A 15,053-nucleotide genomic window follows, 5' to 3' on the forward strand; every position below is an offset into this window, starting at 1 on the left:
GATAATGTGACAAAACGGCCCCCTTCATTGAGCTACACTGGCTTCGTGATGCTTCATTATTTTGCAAAGCTCAATACGTACAAGTAGAAAAACCCAGTAATGCAGAAGTACAGATTACAAATTAAATTTTGTGGGAATATTTGAAAAGTTCAAGGCAGACTGCATTTTTCAAAGGTATTTCCAATGCAAGTTTCCAGCAGACCCTAAATCAGCTGCATTTTCTCAACCTGTGCAATGCTGATCACTTAACTTGAGAGGGTCACATCCCATTTTGCTTCAAAACTCCCTAATCCCCAACTCTTCTATGTTTGTCTTGGTGGAACTGTGCTTGAATAACCCATTTGTTGGGCTAACATAACATTTTGCTTGGCTTGCAAGCTGTATCTGGGTAAACGCACATTTCCTCATCTCATTTTTTGATCATTTTCTTCTCCAGGCATTTAATTGGACTCACAAAGATGTTTGCAGAAGTTTAAATGAGGCATAGTTAGAGCTTTCAAAAATACGTATAATTACCCACACCTACAATTTCTAAAGAAGAAATAAGGCTACATAAGCAATGATCCTGAAGGGCTCAGTGGGATATTTGCAAAGTTTCAGTTAAACATTGGTGGCAGCATATTTGGAGCTTTCAGCAGATAAAGAGACATTCACAGAAGCCAGCACATAACATTTCCATGTTAGTGCCACGGCATCACCAATCCAACCCACCTCGGTGCTGCAGTGACTCAGGACAGCCCCCTTCCTGAGGAGGGGAACTCCCACACTGCACAGGTGAGCTTTGTACAGCTCTAGGAAATGGTGGTGGAGCTGCATGCCCCATCCTTCTCCAGACTGTAATGGGAGGGTCATGGCAAGCAACGTACTGCACTAAAACAAGCTGAACACAGAGGTTCTGGGCATAAAGCAAAGCCCTAAGTTACTGTCACAGTGAACAGTTGTGCATACAGTGAGGCAAGGCTTCCTCTGCCTGGGAAGAGCTGTAGGACCAAGAAAACAGGCTCGGAGTGGCAAGGTAGCCACTTGCACCTGAGTGTTGATTAAAATAAATTCATATAAAATCCACGTACGTGGAGATGTATAGGCTTTTGTTGCGAGGATAAGGTTTGTGCACAGCAGAGGGGTGAGGAGGTCGAGGCTGACCGGATTTCTCCCGGAACACAGGCAGGGCTCTCTCAGTGCCAGTGCAGCCGGGCGAGGGCCGAGGTAGGCAGTGTGTCAGCTGGGGTGGGAATGCTGCCAAGGGAAGGAAAAAGGAAAAAGATAGAGGAGAGGCAAGGAGGACTTGGCCGGATAGAGCTGAGTCCCATTGCTGTCAGGGACTGCAGAACCTCTGGGTCAGCAGCCAGCCAGGACAGGCCTGCTGTAGCTACCTGTGCTGGGAGGCAGAGCCAGGGTGAGCAAACCTGCACGGCCACCGCCCCGCACTGAGGAACAGTAGCCTGTGGTGCTCTCAGTAGCTCAGCAGCCAGCAAAGCCTCTCCCAGACACTGCTGGTAGGGAGAGCAGCTGCTGGGCACGGGTCTTTGTGTACCTGGAAGGCACGCAGGAATGGGGACAGGCCCGTTTCAGCAGAGCAGGCAGGAGAACACGGCAGCAGCCACAGCTGATGCCATCGCCACAGCCGCCATCTGCCTGGCCCTGAGGCACTGCTGTCGTGGGCCCAGCAGGGCTGCAGCAGCCATCTGCACACGGCTGGGGACAGCGGGGACACCCAGCCCTGGCCTTCAGGTCCCTTCAATTCACACCGCAGTGAAGGCACCGACTGCCACCTTCACTTCAGCTTTGTGTGTCTGTCAGCAAAATACGCATAGTAAACAGTGAATGGGACTGACGGGAGCAGCTTTCAGCCTGCTTTGGGCGAAAGCCTCAGCCAGGACACAGCAGGCAGACCCATTCTCTGGACATCCCAGCACTTCCCAAATGACAACTAGTGCCTGCGTGCTGAATACAGCACAGCATGACTTGCACAAAGGACAGGGTGATGGCTGTGGTGCTTTCCCATAGGGATCTGTGCTTGCAGGGCTTCGTGGCCTATCTCTGGGCTACCACTGAGGACTGAAAAAGTAATGGATGGAGGACACCATATCCCCACCTGGGCATCCCCTTCCTACACAGGAAATCACACGAGCACAGCCCCAGAGCATGCAGACACCCATGGGTCCATGCAGAGACACAAAGATGACAATGTAAAACCTTGCTTCTTTTGGAAGCCAGGCCAAAATGCTGTGTGAACATAGCCTCAATCACATACAGCATGGTGCAAAAGACAGAGGCACAAAGAAGCTTCCTTGCATATTAGGAGGGAATTTGTCATCTCTACGTGACCCACACTGCCCACTAAGAGCCCTTTCCAGGATAAAGATTCAAGGGATAGAGGGAGTTAAACCAATTTGAACTAGAGCCTTGCTCTCCTGCAGGGAAGTGGGCTGCTGTTAACAGAGTGTAAAAAAGGTGAGGAACCACAGAACTTCACGAGAATCAAGAACCAATCCTGCAGGAAAGTAAATAGCGCTCCTCTCTGCAGGAAGGAATCCCACCACGGCTCTGTTGGAGATGTCCCCGCTCGCACTGCACCTTGGGCCACATCCACAGAGCAGCTGAGCAGGATGACAGCTGGTGAGGGCATCACCACCCCACAGAGCCCAGCCACTCTGCACCTCCGCTGCAGCCCTTCAGCAGGCAAGGCAGCAGGACCAGTGGCAATCTGTGTTACTGCGCAGCTTGGATAAAAAGCTGGTGTTAATACTTTTATATGCTTTCAAATAATACTCTCATTGGTGTAGTTATCCAGAGAAAGCTAAATAAGAACACTAATCCCTAAAATTCAATACTTACGTGGTGAGTTGTTGTTTTGGTGTTTTTTTTTAAGAGAGTGGTGGAAGTAAGGAGGGAAGAATGTAAAAAAACAAAACAAGCGGGTATATTTCTTGTGGGATCTGCACTACAGATGAAATGCAAAGTGAGTCTCACTCTCCCCGGAGGGTCTTTTTTCAAGTGGGAGAATAATAATAATGTAGTAATAATAAGCACTTATATAGCGCTTTACATTTTCAAAGCGCTGTGCAAACATCAACTAATGGGACACGGTAGAATAAGTAGTGTCTAAAATGAGTTTATGTACTGCATTATATTTTTCTACAAAGTGGCTGGGACTGTTTTTAAATTTAACTTCCCCCACATATTGATACTTGTGCAAATGGGTTTTTTGCTAAAGCAGTGCAACAAAAACATTTTTGTATTAGTTCTGCTCCGTAAGCTGCATATTTCCAAATTCTCATTCAAGGCAAATTGTTTACACAGCTTCATAGACACAAAACATACTTCGTTTCATAGGAACAATTGGTCCGTTAATCAAGTCCTTAAGATAATGTATCAAGACACAGACACATGCCAGTTTCCTAATAGAAAGTCACATATGAGACTGAAAAAAAGATTAAAACAAAGGAAGTTTGAGACAAGCTAAGCAAATTTTTACAGTTCTTCATATTCTTCCCTTGAAAATAGAACACGGGGCATTCTCAGTAAAGGGCAAATATCCCTATAGCACAGCTGTAAAACAAACATCACTACCTAGTTTGGCATGTGAATTCTACTTTACGAGATTCATTTTCTAGAATAGCGGAGAGGAAACACTAGTATTACAGTTCAGGTCATATTTGGATTTGCTTTTTGGTTTTCACTTTTACCTATACACGACCTCAGTGTTTAACACACCCTTTGAATACAATCAAGATGGAAAACAATGAGAGAGGAAAAGTAGGTGATGTGTACTTATCAGGAATCTACAGCAGAGGTACAGAGAGAAGGCAGCCCGCGGTACCTTACTGTTGTGAATGCCTTCTGTTCCTTACTGTGGCTATTTTGCTGGGAAGCAAACCTAGGTGCTTCTGCAGCGAGACAAAACCCACTGTGCTACAGCTGTACAGACCCAGAATAAAAAGGCTGCACAAGTCCAAAGTGATTGAGGAACATTTCTTTGCTTGATAGCTCAAGCTAAGAACAAACGCCAGTCAAAAAAATGCACGCAGAATATCTAGCTTTAGGCATGCGCTTAACTGTAAGTATAGGAGCAATCCCAGCGGTCTCGGTTTGGGGGATTTTAAGAGTTGTATGGTTTTCATAACTACAGGAAAAACCCTTTCCAACAAACTGCCAGTGCGACTCCCTGTTGTACTATACCACAATTACTGGAACATATTTGGTATTTCTCAAGAGGTTCAGATAATGAAGAATCCTCCAAATTTTCTATTAGCCCAAACTTAGGAATTCTGCATCAGGGAGTTAACAGCAGAACAGACAATGTATGTTAGGTATTGCAAAAGAGAGGCGGAAATATTTATAAAATGTAAAGCCTTTTTTGTTGTTGTTGTAAGGTTGTTCGAGAGCCCAGACTGCAGCCCAACCAATGCTATTGCACAAGCACACCGAGTTATTTAAAGATCCCTCTTCTATTCCTCTGTAAAAGAAACAACATTTGAACATTTCTTCATAGATTCAGACCACAGTATTTTCCCAAATCTAAACAAGATTAATAATAAATAGCAAAACACGCACAAAAAAACAATTTTGTTCTTTGATGTGCTATCAGTTTAACTTTGAATCACGAGCTTCTACTAAAAAAATATCGGTATTCAGAGTTGCAAGGAATTTTTTTAAAAGAAAAGCAAAGAAAGGTGCAATGCCCAGGTTGCTTTGGGGGTTTTGTTTGTTTGTTTTCCGATTGGCAAACAGCCCATTCTTTTATTGCCTGTGAGTAAAAAGAAGCAAACAAGGACAAAAAAGAGAAAAAAAAAAAAAAAAGTGGCCCTGTTCCAACAGGGAAAGCCACCTAAGTTTGTCACATCATTAATATTCTCAACAAGAATACAAACAACTGTGGGCCAGCACTGCACTAGTAGAGACCACGCACACGCAGGGCTGGCCCAAGGACACTCGCCCTGGGCTGTAGTCTTTGCCCACAGTGAGATCATTGCTGCTCTGCAGTTCCAGGAACATGCACAGTTCTGTGCATGGGGCCCAGCAGCATTTGGGTCAGCCATAGTCAGTTATCAAAAAAACCTGCAAGTCTACAAAAAGAGCTGGGATTTACCACCATATGAGTACAGCCTACGGCAAAAGCTGGACACAGGTAAGAGGTTTCTCTACTCCTTGACAGACATAATCTAATCCATGAGAGGCACCATCTCCACTAGGGTGCAGAGAAAGGGATGGCTCTCCAGCCCCTGGGGCCTGCTGCAGGGGCAGCCAAATGGACCAGGAGGTGGCAGGAAGAGGGCTGGGGAATGCCTGCCGTGCCATCCCTGTGAGCCACAACTGGAACGCTACAAAAAGGTGCTGAGCTTCCTAAGGTGATGTAGGGAAGTCTCTGCAGGAAGGGAAGCAAGGCTGGTAAAGGCACTCCACCAACTTTTCCACAGGCTGCAAGCATAAGGATGACTTTGCTCCATTTTCTCTCAAGGCTGCTGAGCACAGACCCCCAGCAGGCCCCACTCCTGGGGCAGCACCCCACAGGGTCCTGCAGGCAAGGCTCCTCTGAGTGCCTCTCAGCACTTCCTGAGGCTTTCAGAGGAGCACAGAAGGGCAAGGATGTGTATTGAGAACACAAACAGCAGCTCTCTTTTGAGCGTTTTCTGACGACAAAAAATAGGAGACAAAATAAGCCAAAATGGAGCTTTAAAGCAAGACTCTTGTATCTGTTAACAAGAAGGAAAGAAAAAAAAAACCTTGAAATCAAGGAGATCAAATCAATGGACTTCATACATGAGCATTAGGATCTGAAGACAGGCATTCATAGTTTCATTTTAAAATGGCTCAAAATACTTTGTACCATTCTCCCCAGTGACACTCAGTATCTGACTGAAAGTAGGTCTTTATCTTAATCAATCAATAAATAAATACATCAAGGCAACAATTTCCTCATCCACAGTTGGCTACTATATTCTACATAAACATTGATGCCAAAAACATACCACTTCTGCCAAAAAAATTTGGGGAGTGACAAAACAATCCCAAAATGGTGTAGTTCACACACAGCTCTCCTTCTCTGGTTCTCCATCTCAGCATTTTCAGTGCTCTGCCACACTGCCACATCCCACATGCCCTCTGGGGGAACAGCCTGGTCAGTAAAAGCAGAGAAATTATGAAGGGCAAGGCGTGCCATTTTCCTAGAAATACAGGAGGCCACAAGCAAATCACCCAGCTGCAACACCTCAACAGAGCTCAGCAATTAATAATGTACAGGCTTGGCATGACTGTCTAGCCCAGTATGTCTTTACCCATGTGAGTAGTCTAATAAAATAAGTTTGAGCATGAGCTTGAATAAGTAAATTAGAGCAAAAACTGCAGTTGCCTATCAGACAATTAGCCAGAAGGCTGCTGCTTTTGTCAGACAGGACTAAAATGGGCAATGTGTTTTTTTGTCAGATGGGCCGGCACCAGAAAACTTCCGTGCATCTTGCAGACAGGTTTGTTGGTCTAACAAAAGCTACTGCCTATTCTTCCAGACTTTCTCTTTCACGTATATGTGAACACATATTAGTTATACTTGGGTGCATGTATATATGAAAAGAAAAAAAAAGGTCTTGAAAACCTTTTTCCAACCACCCCAACCTACTCTTCTCTCCAAAATTCTGAACAATTAGAAATCTTCACAGGCCAATTTCAGATGCTGCTACAATGATAAAATAGTCAAAACTCCCAGAACTAACAACTGCAATCACAGTTGTCCTCTGATTTCTCGATATTAAAAACATCCATAAACCACAACAAATATATTCCTCCAAACAGGACAGCATTGCACTGGCACTGTCTTTTAAGAGCAGAAAAGCTAATTTATTTAGATGTTTTACATTTCTTTACATTTTACATTTGTTGTGTTTTCTTTTCCCCTTATGCTTAATTATATCCCTTTCCATGAACTTAGATTCACTTTTCAGATTTGTTCTCTCAGTCTTAAAATAAGAGCCAAAAAATAACGCAGACACAGATCTGGGTAAGCCAATGCATACACCAAATCAGACACCTTCTGTATTCATTCATCAGCAACAGATTTCCTACTTTGTTATTTTTTCCCCTATATTATTTCAGTCTCTCTCCATTTACCATTTCTGCCTCTGCAAGCACTAAGTCCTTCCTACCATGCACTTGTGCGATCTCCTTTTACCTTCCAGGTTAGGGGACAGGAGGCTGAAAGGATAAAGAACAGGGCTCAGTTTTGCTCAGGCAAGCACTGTCCCCTCTCATGCTAACAGCTGTTAAACACAGACAGTGTCTCTCGGGCTTCCCACCGTGGCCCTGGGGAACACTGCTGCATCCCCTGCACCTGAACATGCCCAGTGCTCCCCAAGAAATTCCATCAGCAACAACACCACTGAGCCAGCAGAAGCAGCAGGAGATGGGCTCTGCAGGACTGGGTGCCAACTGACTGTTTCCACCAGATCTGTTTTGCTCTTGCTTTCTCAATTGCAATACAAAAACAGAGAAGCCCATCTCTATTGAGAACAAAGAGAAACACTATCAGCCGTAAGACAGGTTTCATCCCATGCCTGATACATACCTAGCCTTGCTCATGGACTTCTAGCATCAAGAGAAATCTCAATTTGCATGAGGAGTTCACCAGGAGACTTGGACTTACATTGCTGGTTTACACGAAACGCTCACCTTAGCTCCAATTAATGGCAAGGGGGAAAAAATTGCATTTATTCTAAGTCCAGGAGAAGCAAGTCCTAGATGCTTCCCCAGTGAAGAGCTTTGCCTTGCAGTGTACCACACATCCTCTTTTCACACAGCAAATCTTTATTAGCACTACCTTGGTTAACACTCAGTTGACTACTACATGAAGCAAGTTCCAGCAACCACCATTGACAGGGTTTGGCTAACTTTCCCCAGTGGTAACACAGAAAAACCTCAACTAAGTCAGGTGAGGTCCATCAAGAAATGCTAAGAGCTGCAAAATTAAGCACCAAGCCTGCTGGAAGTTGCCAGGAGTATTGCTCCCATCTCACAATTATCTGTGGGCAAAGTCTACGTAGAGCCAGTAACGGCTTTTTTGAGTCCAATCAACTGAGTGGTTAAACTTGTGCATTCAGCAGGCAACCAAGGGAGGGACGTATTTTAATGGTAGATGTGGAAACAAAGGAATTTTGATTAGCCTTGGGACTGGAGGGGGTAAAAATACTGTTTTAGGATTTTCCCAGGATATGCATATTAAGAACTTGTCTTTTTGCCCTCTGTGTAATTTTTTTAATATTTGGAAAGCAGAATTAGGCCACATTTGACCAAACCTCTAGAGCCTTGTATGAGCCAGCAGAGACTGGAGTACAGCGACTTGCTAACTCCTGTGCTTTTACCCATAATGGGGTTTCAGTGGTGAGCAGTGAGGCTTTTGTAGAGCTATCAAAGGCTTAAACAAACGGTTTCTCTACAAGCAGGGACCTTTCCCTTTCGTTCTCTCTAAAACACGTGCATATTGTTTGCTTTCTCTAATAAAAACTGGAAACAACTTCTGCGTAAAGCAACCCCAACTGTTACACTTCTGAAGCAGCCTATGTTGTCAGTGCCAGACCCAAGGAGAGCACAGCCATCACTGATGCTACACAGAGCTGAGGCCAACCCCATCAGAAAGGCCCAGGAGAGCAGCAGGTAGGTTGGGCACAGCAAGCCCAGGGACGGGTTTGCCTCACCCCCCAGACCCATGGGCTCTCCCATGGCCATCTTCCACCACTGCGGCTGCATCACCACTGTGCTTGCCACTTCGTGCAGTACCAAGCCATCACCTACCGTTTGTTCAGCTCTTGAAAGTACTGTAAAGCATTCGCCATTCACCTGTCACGCAGCACAAACTGATCCCTTTGAAATGAAAATCTAAAAGTAAACGTGCTGGTCAACATCAGCAGCCGCAACAAGCACCAACGCCAGTGAGAGCCTCCAGGCAGGTAATTCGCTGCAACGCTAGGCTGGTGAGCAACACTATGTTTTATTTAATTAGGATGAACAGGAGAGATAAACCTCACAGCAGGGCGGGTAATGACAACATTTCAAAAATAATTCGTGCCCAGGTAACAAAAGGGCAAATTTCAATTACATAAAAAACTAAAAAGTTGACTTAATACATCCAAGGGGGAAAAGGAAAAAATATTAATAATTGTAGTGCCTATGATTAACAAGTGGCATTTACAAGCTCTGCAAATTGGTCTTCCAATTGCCTAATCCGCAGTTGGAAAGGAAGAGGTTTTCCTTCGGAGCAAATGCAAACAATGTAACGAGCTCCGCAGCACAGGGCTCAGGCAGCACGCGAGCTCCCCGCTGCGTGGCACTGCCCACCGCATCGCCCTGCCCGCCCAGCGGCCCTCGGCTCACGTCTTCCACAGCCTGTGGCAAGTGGGGCGAGCTCCGGCCTCCTCCAGCTGCAAATGGCACAAGAGACCACTCAGTGTCTCCCTGCCCTTCCGCTCCCTAAAACAACTGTCTGTTAAACCACCACAATTCACTGGGATACATTTTGTTTTAACGTATGTGTATGCATAGCAGTCGTCAAGGAGATGTAGCACTTGGAACTTATTACCTGACTTTTAGATCTAAGAGATGTAACCAGCTTCCCACATTGACTAACAGATGAAAGAAACAAGAATCAACTTCTGAATCTAAAGGTATGCTGAATAAATGCAGGCGCTGCAGAAAGCCCTGAGCTGGTTCTCACCTGGCTCCAACACGCACCTGAATGCTCACAGACCACGCACACTAACACATGTACTAACACCAGACCTCCCCTCCACCACCATTTGTCAGTAAGGATTTAACAGAGGTCTGTAATAGGTTTTGTACTACTAGTATTTCATTACTCCAGTGCATTTAGTAGGATACAGCGGAACATAATAGCCATCCTTTTTCAGAGGCATTTAAGGAGGATACTGATGGAGTGATGAGGGGTTGGTATAGGCATTTTTATAAGGCAGTTCAATTACTGTGGGTAATTAATAATCTTTTGCTTAAGAGAATATTACAATACGAGAAGAATTTTATTATCTTTTGCAGATTGCAGACTAATGCATGAGAGCAAGACATTATTTATTTACAAAAAATCAACAAAACAAAAACATAATAATGCGTTTTCTGTTTTCCAAATATTGTCAAGATCCACAATGCTGACTGCACAAACTGCAAGGAGGATATAAATAAACACATTTGGTATAAAATAACCAAACAGAATTAAGAGCACATTTATCAAAATTGAAGTAAATATTAATAGTACAGCATGAGAAAGCGTTGCCATCGCAGAGGCAGCAGGCGAGGCAGGTCATTTACAACATCAACAACCCAACACTGGGTGCCATCCCAAGCTCTGCCTTAGTTCATTCAGCCAGGTTTAACATAAAAGTTAATTTGGCACCAAACAATAGATAAAACCAAGCCAAAGCCCCAGCTAAGATAAGACAATTTGTGTTTACACAAGCCTAACGCCTCTACAAAACATCATTTTTATATCCAATTCAGAGGATGGCATGAACATCTGCTTTCACTTCAAGACATTAATTTTCAATTATTGAAGAAAAACAAAATAAATCCTGACAAATTACTGGTAACTGTGGAATCTTTTGTTACTCTATTATTTTATAATAGTAATTTAGAAATCCTACAATTAACATCTAAACAACAGCTCTCTGATTCTTTTTTTTGCATGTGTCATCCGAAGCAATTCAGTAATGAACGATGTTCTTTAGCTTGCACTGATTTTGCTCGGATACTTCTGAAGAAAAAAAAATGGGAGGCACTCTCTGAGAGTCAGTGCTGCTGCACGGTGTTTGTTTTTTTACCCGTGGCATTAGATGAACCGCCATTGAAATCACGAGATTTCTATTTTCTCCCCATTTGTATTTCAACCTTTTGCATTGCCTTTTCCACCCTTTTCAATGTTGGGCCACACTTGTTAGTTATGCTCGCCAGGACCAATGGGAACAGACCACAATTAAAAGGTGTTTGCACACAGGCACGAGTTTCAATCAGCAAAACCAGTTAAATACCACACAGATCCTGTCCAGGAAACCGTACCGGAGGGAGAGAGCGGAAGGAAAACTGGGACTTGTGGAGTTCAGGGGAGAACGCTGCTGGGCTTGTATCAAAATACACGCTCAAAAATTAAAAACTGCAGGCTAATCCCCAAAGGCAGCGCTCGCTATGCTGCGTGGATCCAAACGTTCTCATGGCACCAACCCCACGATGAAACACCAACATCTCCAATTATTCCTAATCCCCCAAAAGCTACACTTGATAAAGAACAATCAAGAGTGTAATCTTATTTGATATGAGTTTTATCAATTTTAGCTGCTGCTTTCACTGTATCAATAAAATTCCACCGAAACTTGAATGAACTGTAAAATTAAAGGATAATCGCACGAGTCTCCTGTATTTGGCAATTATGATTATACTTGTCAAAATTTAATTTGTAGAATGTACTGTTCCAGTACCTGCAGGTTCTTCTCTATCAACTGGGAAAAAAAGGAAATTATATCTTTAAGACAAGTATGAAAGACGTTACTTCCACAGTCAACTCTGTAACTGAGCTCCGACATTGTATAATTGACTTTGCAAGCAGAACAACAGCAATATAACAAAGAAAATGTCAGTGTTTTCACAGCGCTAATCTATAGCACTAGGAGGGCCTCCTGCTGTCAGCCAGAGCTGACAATACAATAGCTTTCAAAGGGATATTACCATCACGCTTTTATTCTTGACATCAATCAAGACAAAGAGAATCCTTTTCACAAGACATTAAAAATCAAACCTTTGTATGAGCAGATAGGTAAAACAGCATTCCTTTAAAGAAGATCATTCATAGCAATCAGCTAATTGGAATTCAGCAAATGGCTGGAGTATTTTTATTTACTTTGCAGGTGACGAAGTAGAGAACAACCTTCTTTTTCTTCCTTGACTGACATAAATGAGGCACGTAGGGCGTGAATCAAAAGTTTCTATCAGCATTTTCGCCAACCAAAAGCAAAAAAATATGACAGCAATTCCGCAACTTCAAGTAGGATAACAAACCTAGACCTAATTAGTGCATCCTTTTGCAAAACAGTTTGATTACAGACTAGCACGTTTAAGCACAAAACACCACTGCAACCTGACAGCAATTTGCAGAACTGTCAAATTCAGCAACTAAAGTGCATGTGATGCTGAAAACCCTGTGCCAACGTCAGCCCAGTCCCCACAAACCGCATCCAAGTCATTCTTCAGTTACAATTACGTGGGACTTGAAACCTACAGCTCTGCCAGCAGACCCCAGCATCTCCCAGCTGTGCTTTCCCAGAGCTGCTTTCAGAGGCACCAGTCTGTGCCTCATCAGCTCCAGTTCCATCAACTCTCTCCAGAGCTGATGGCACACAACCAGCCTCTGAAGTGTGCACGGCACATCCGTGGGACCACTCGGAATGGGAACAGGCAGCGCAAGGGGATGGTCACTGCTCTGTGACCAGCTTGAACCTCCTGTGTTTAATGGCACCAAGCAGAGTACAGATCTTCTTAAGGAGACCTGCCAAAGCCACCAGACGGTCACGTTGCTGACAGCAGGGCAAAGGAAGGTTCTGTGCCGAGGAAAAACACTTCTGTGGGTCCCACCTATGATGTGACGGAAGGCTTCAGAGAAGGCAAGAGCTTCACCCCAAAACTGCCACCATCACACCACCCCATCTGGTTCATTTTGCAAGCTAACAAAGGCTCAGTCCCTCCTGCTTCTGCTCTGCCCTGACTGTCCTGCAGCAACAGCCCAGCAGAGCGTTGGCCCAAACCATTGGCTGGGTGTCGTCAGGTCTGCACAGCCAAAGTAATGGTTATACAAAACCAGTGTGTCATGTTGCCAGTGATAAATCCACACCAGGGAAATTCCAGGGCTACTGCTAGAGCTCCAGCTGCAGCAATCACGGCAACTTTCTGTGAGACTGAACCAGACACCTCGTCACAGAGCAGGGCCACATGACCCGCAGGTTTGTCAGCATCCCGTTCTGCTGGCAATTGCTTAATTTTAAATTTCGTGGATCTGAAGAGTTGTCAGCATTTGATGCTTCTATCAGAGTCGGTTGCTTCTTTAAAGCCAAAGACAGCACTTGTGGTTAATGCACAGGCAACTTCCCTTTTGCATGCAGAATAATCCCTTTCATCAGAGGCGCACGCTGATTCTATTTTAGTATGTAATCTTTCTGAATGAGAAAGGATGCCCAAACCTCACTAGTGGTTAATAAATATCGAGGTTACTACACAAAGTGAAATAAATGCACAGAAAAGAGAAAGCCAGTAAATGATTTGAAGTCCTAAATGCTACGCATATATCCACATAATTTATGCTTGTTTTCTTCTCAGCTGAATTGGGAAACCTGTGACCTCAGAGTGCCTTTATTTATTACATCTCAATTATTTCCATGGAAACATGTACTGTGGCAATCTACCGGGCTGCCAGCTCCCTAGACCACAAAATGTATATGATGGACTTTACAAAAAGATATGTATGAACATAAGAAAAGGGAGGAATTCTATATCCCACATACATATATATGAGCTGCCTCCTATTATTGAAAATTTCACCCAGATTCAGCCTGTTCCTTAGGTTCCCCATTAGCCAGCTCATGCTAAGGCTGTAATTTACAGCCAGTTTGTGCTGAACTGAAAGCACATTTGTTGTGCCTGGAGACTGGAGGAATATTCAGAACCTTTAAGAACCAGGCTCTACCCGGCTCCCCGTGGCAAAGACATTCTAGATATTTCTGTGTTGCGTGGAAAACATTTCCCAGCTGTGACTTGCCAGCAAGTTACCTGTTTTGATTCAAAAAAAAAAAAAAAAAAAAAAAGCTCTTGTAAACAGCGACCTGCTCTATCTCGGAGCTAAGGATGATTTTTCGTTATAGAGTATCAGTGGTGAGAGATGCTGCCCAAAGGTAAAGAGGTGGCAAACAAACGAGTAGCAAATGCAAATATCTCGTGTCATTATGTAATGAGGTGTTCATGTTTATTAACCGGGCTTCAGAGCGCACACGGTTCCGCTGACGTATGGCTGCGTCCTGCGCGTTACGTGCGGCACCTCGGCACGGAGAGCGACCGGGCAACGCGTGGCCTGCGCCGAGAGAGCCGGGAGCCGAGGGGGGCTGCGACCGGCAGAGCCGCGACCGGTGGAGCCGCGCCTGCAGGCCGCAGGGCCCCGGCCGAGTGGGAGAGGGGCAGCGAGCGAGCTTTTTTGTGAGGGGAAGGGCTCGCTTCTCAAAAACTTCATGGACGTTTGAAGTCGTCACTGTTTGTATTGCAATCTCCTGACCTGCGTATCTCAAAAATAATATCAAATCGCCCTGGAGAGGGAGTTCGATTCTTCCTCCGGCTGGTTGGTTAACCGGACGCTAACATCGTCTCACAGCGACTTTTTTAATTCCAAACGCTTTCGAGTTCTTGCTTCGCGGCCCCGGGAGCTGCGCCCTTTTGTGCTCGCACACAAAGCCCCCGGCGCAGCCTCGGCACGGAGGAGCCTGTCTGCCAAGTCGGGTGCGGAGCCGTTATTAGCGCACCTCTGCCTGAAACCGGCTATTGTTCCCTCAGCCCGAGCAAGTTTTCGGCCCTGCAGATGCTCTCGAATAAAGAAATCGGTTTTAATTCTCCCTTCCCTTCGCCACCGTTACACGCATAGGGCAGGAGAGGGAAGGGACGAGGCGCTGCCGTTCGCAGCCCCGGCCGCGGCACCGCTCCCCCGCTCGTCGGTCCGCTCCCGGCCCCGCCGCCAAACTTTTCTTCCCCCGCGCTCCGACGGCCGAACGCCGCTCCCCAGCGCCGGACGGCGCGTCGGCTCCGCGCCCCGAACCGCGGTCTCCCCCACAGCCCCCGGGCGCGGCGGCTCTGCCCGCCCCCGCGACGCCCGCAGAGCCCCGCTCGGGGCCGGGGGCACCGCCGGCCGCCATTTCGGGCGGGTTCCGCGGCCGCTGCCCCGCCGGGCGGCCCTCGGCCCGCCCCCGCCCAGGCGGCCGGGCGCGGAGCCCCCAAAATGGACGGCGGCGGCGGGCGGCTCCCCCGGCCGCTCCCCT

General features: G+C 45.7%; 1 protein-coding gene across 2 annotated transcripts in view; it reads right to left on the reverse strand.

Annotated features, from left to right (window-relative positions):
* ZNF423 (zinc finger protein 423) overlaps nt 1-15,053 on the reverse strand; it is a 194,385-nt gene that overhangs the window by 178,975 nt on the left and 357 nt on the right. The gene's annotated exons all lie outside the window — the stretch shown is intronic.

Source organism: Lagopus leucura, unplaced genomic scaffold (genome assembly GCF_019238085.1).
Source record: "Lagopus leucura isolate 7727_CA_CO unplaced genomic scaffold, USGS_WTPT01 Super-Scaffold_100017, whole genome shotgun sequence".
NCBI classification, from domain to species: Eukaryota; Metazoa; Chordata; class Aves; order Galliformes; family Phasianidae; genus Lagopus; species Lagopus leucura.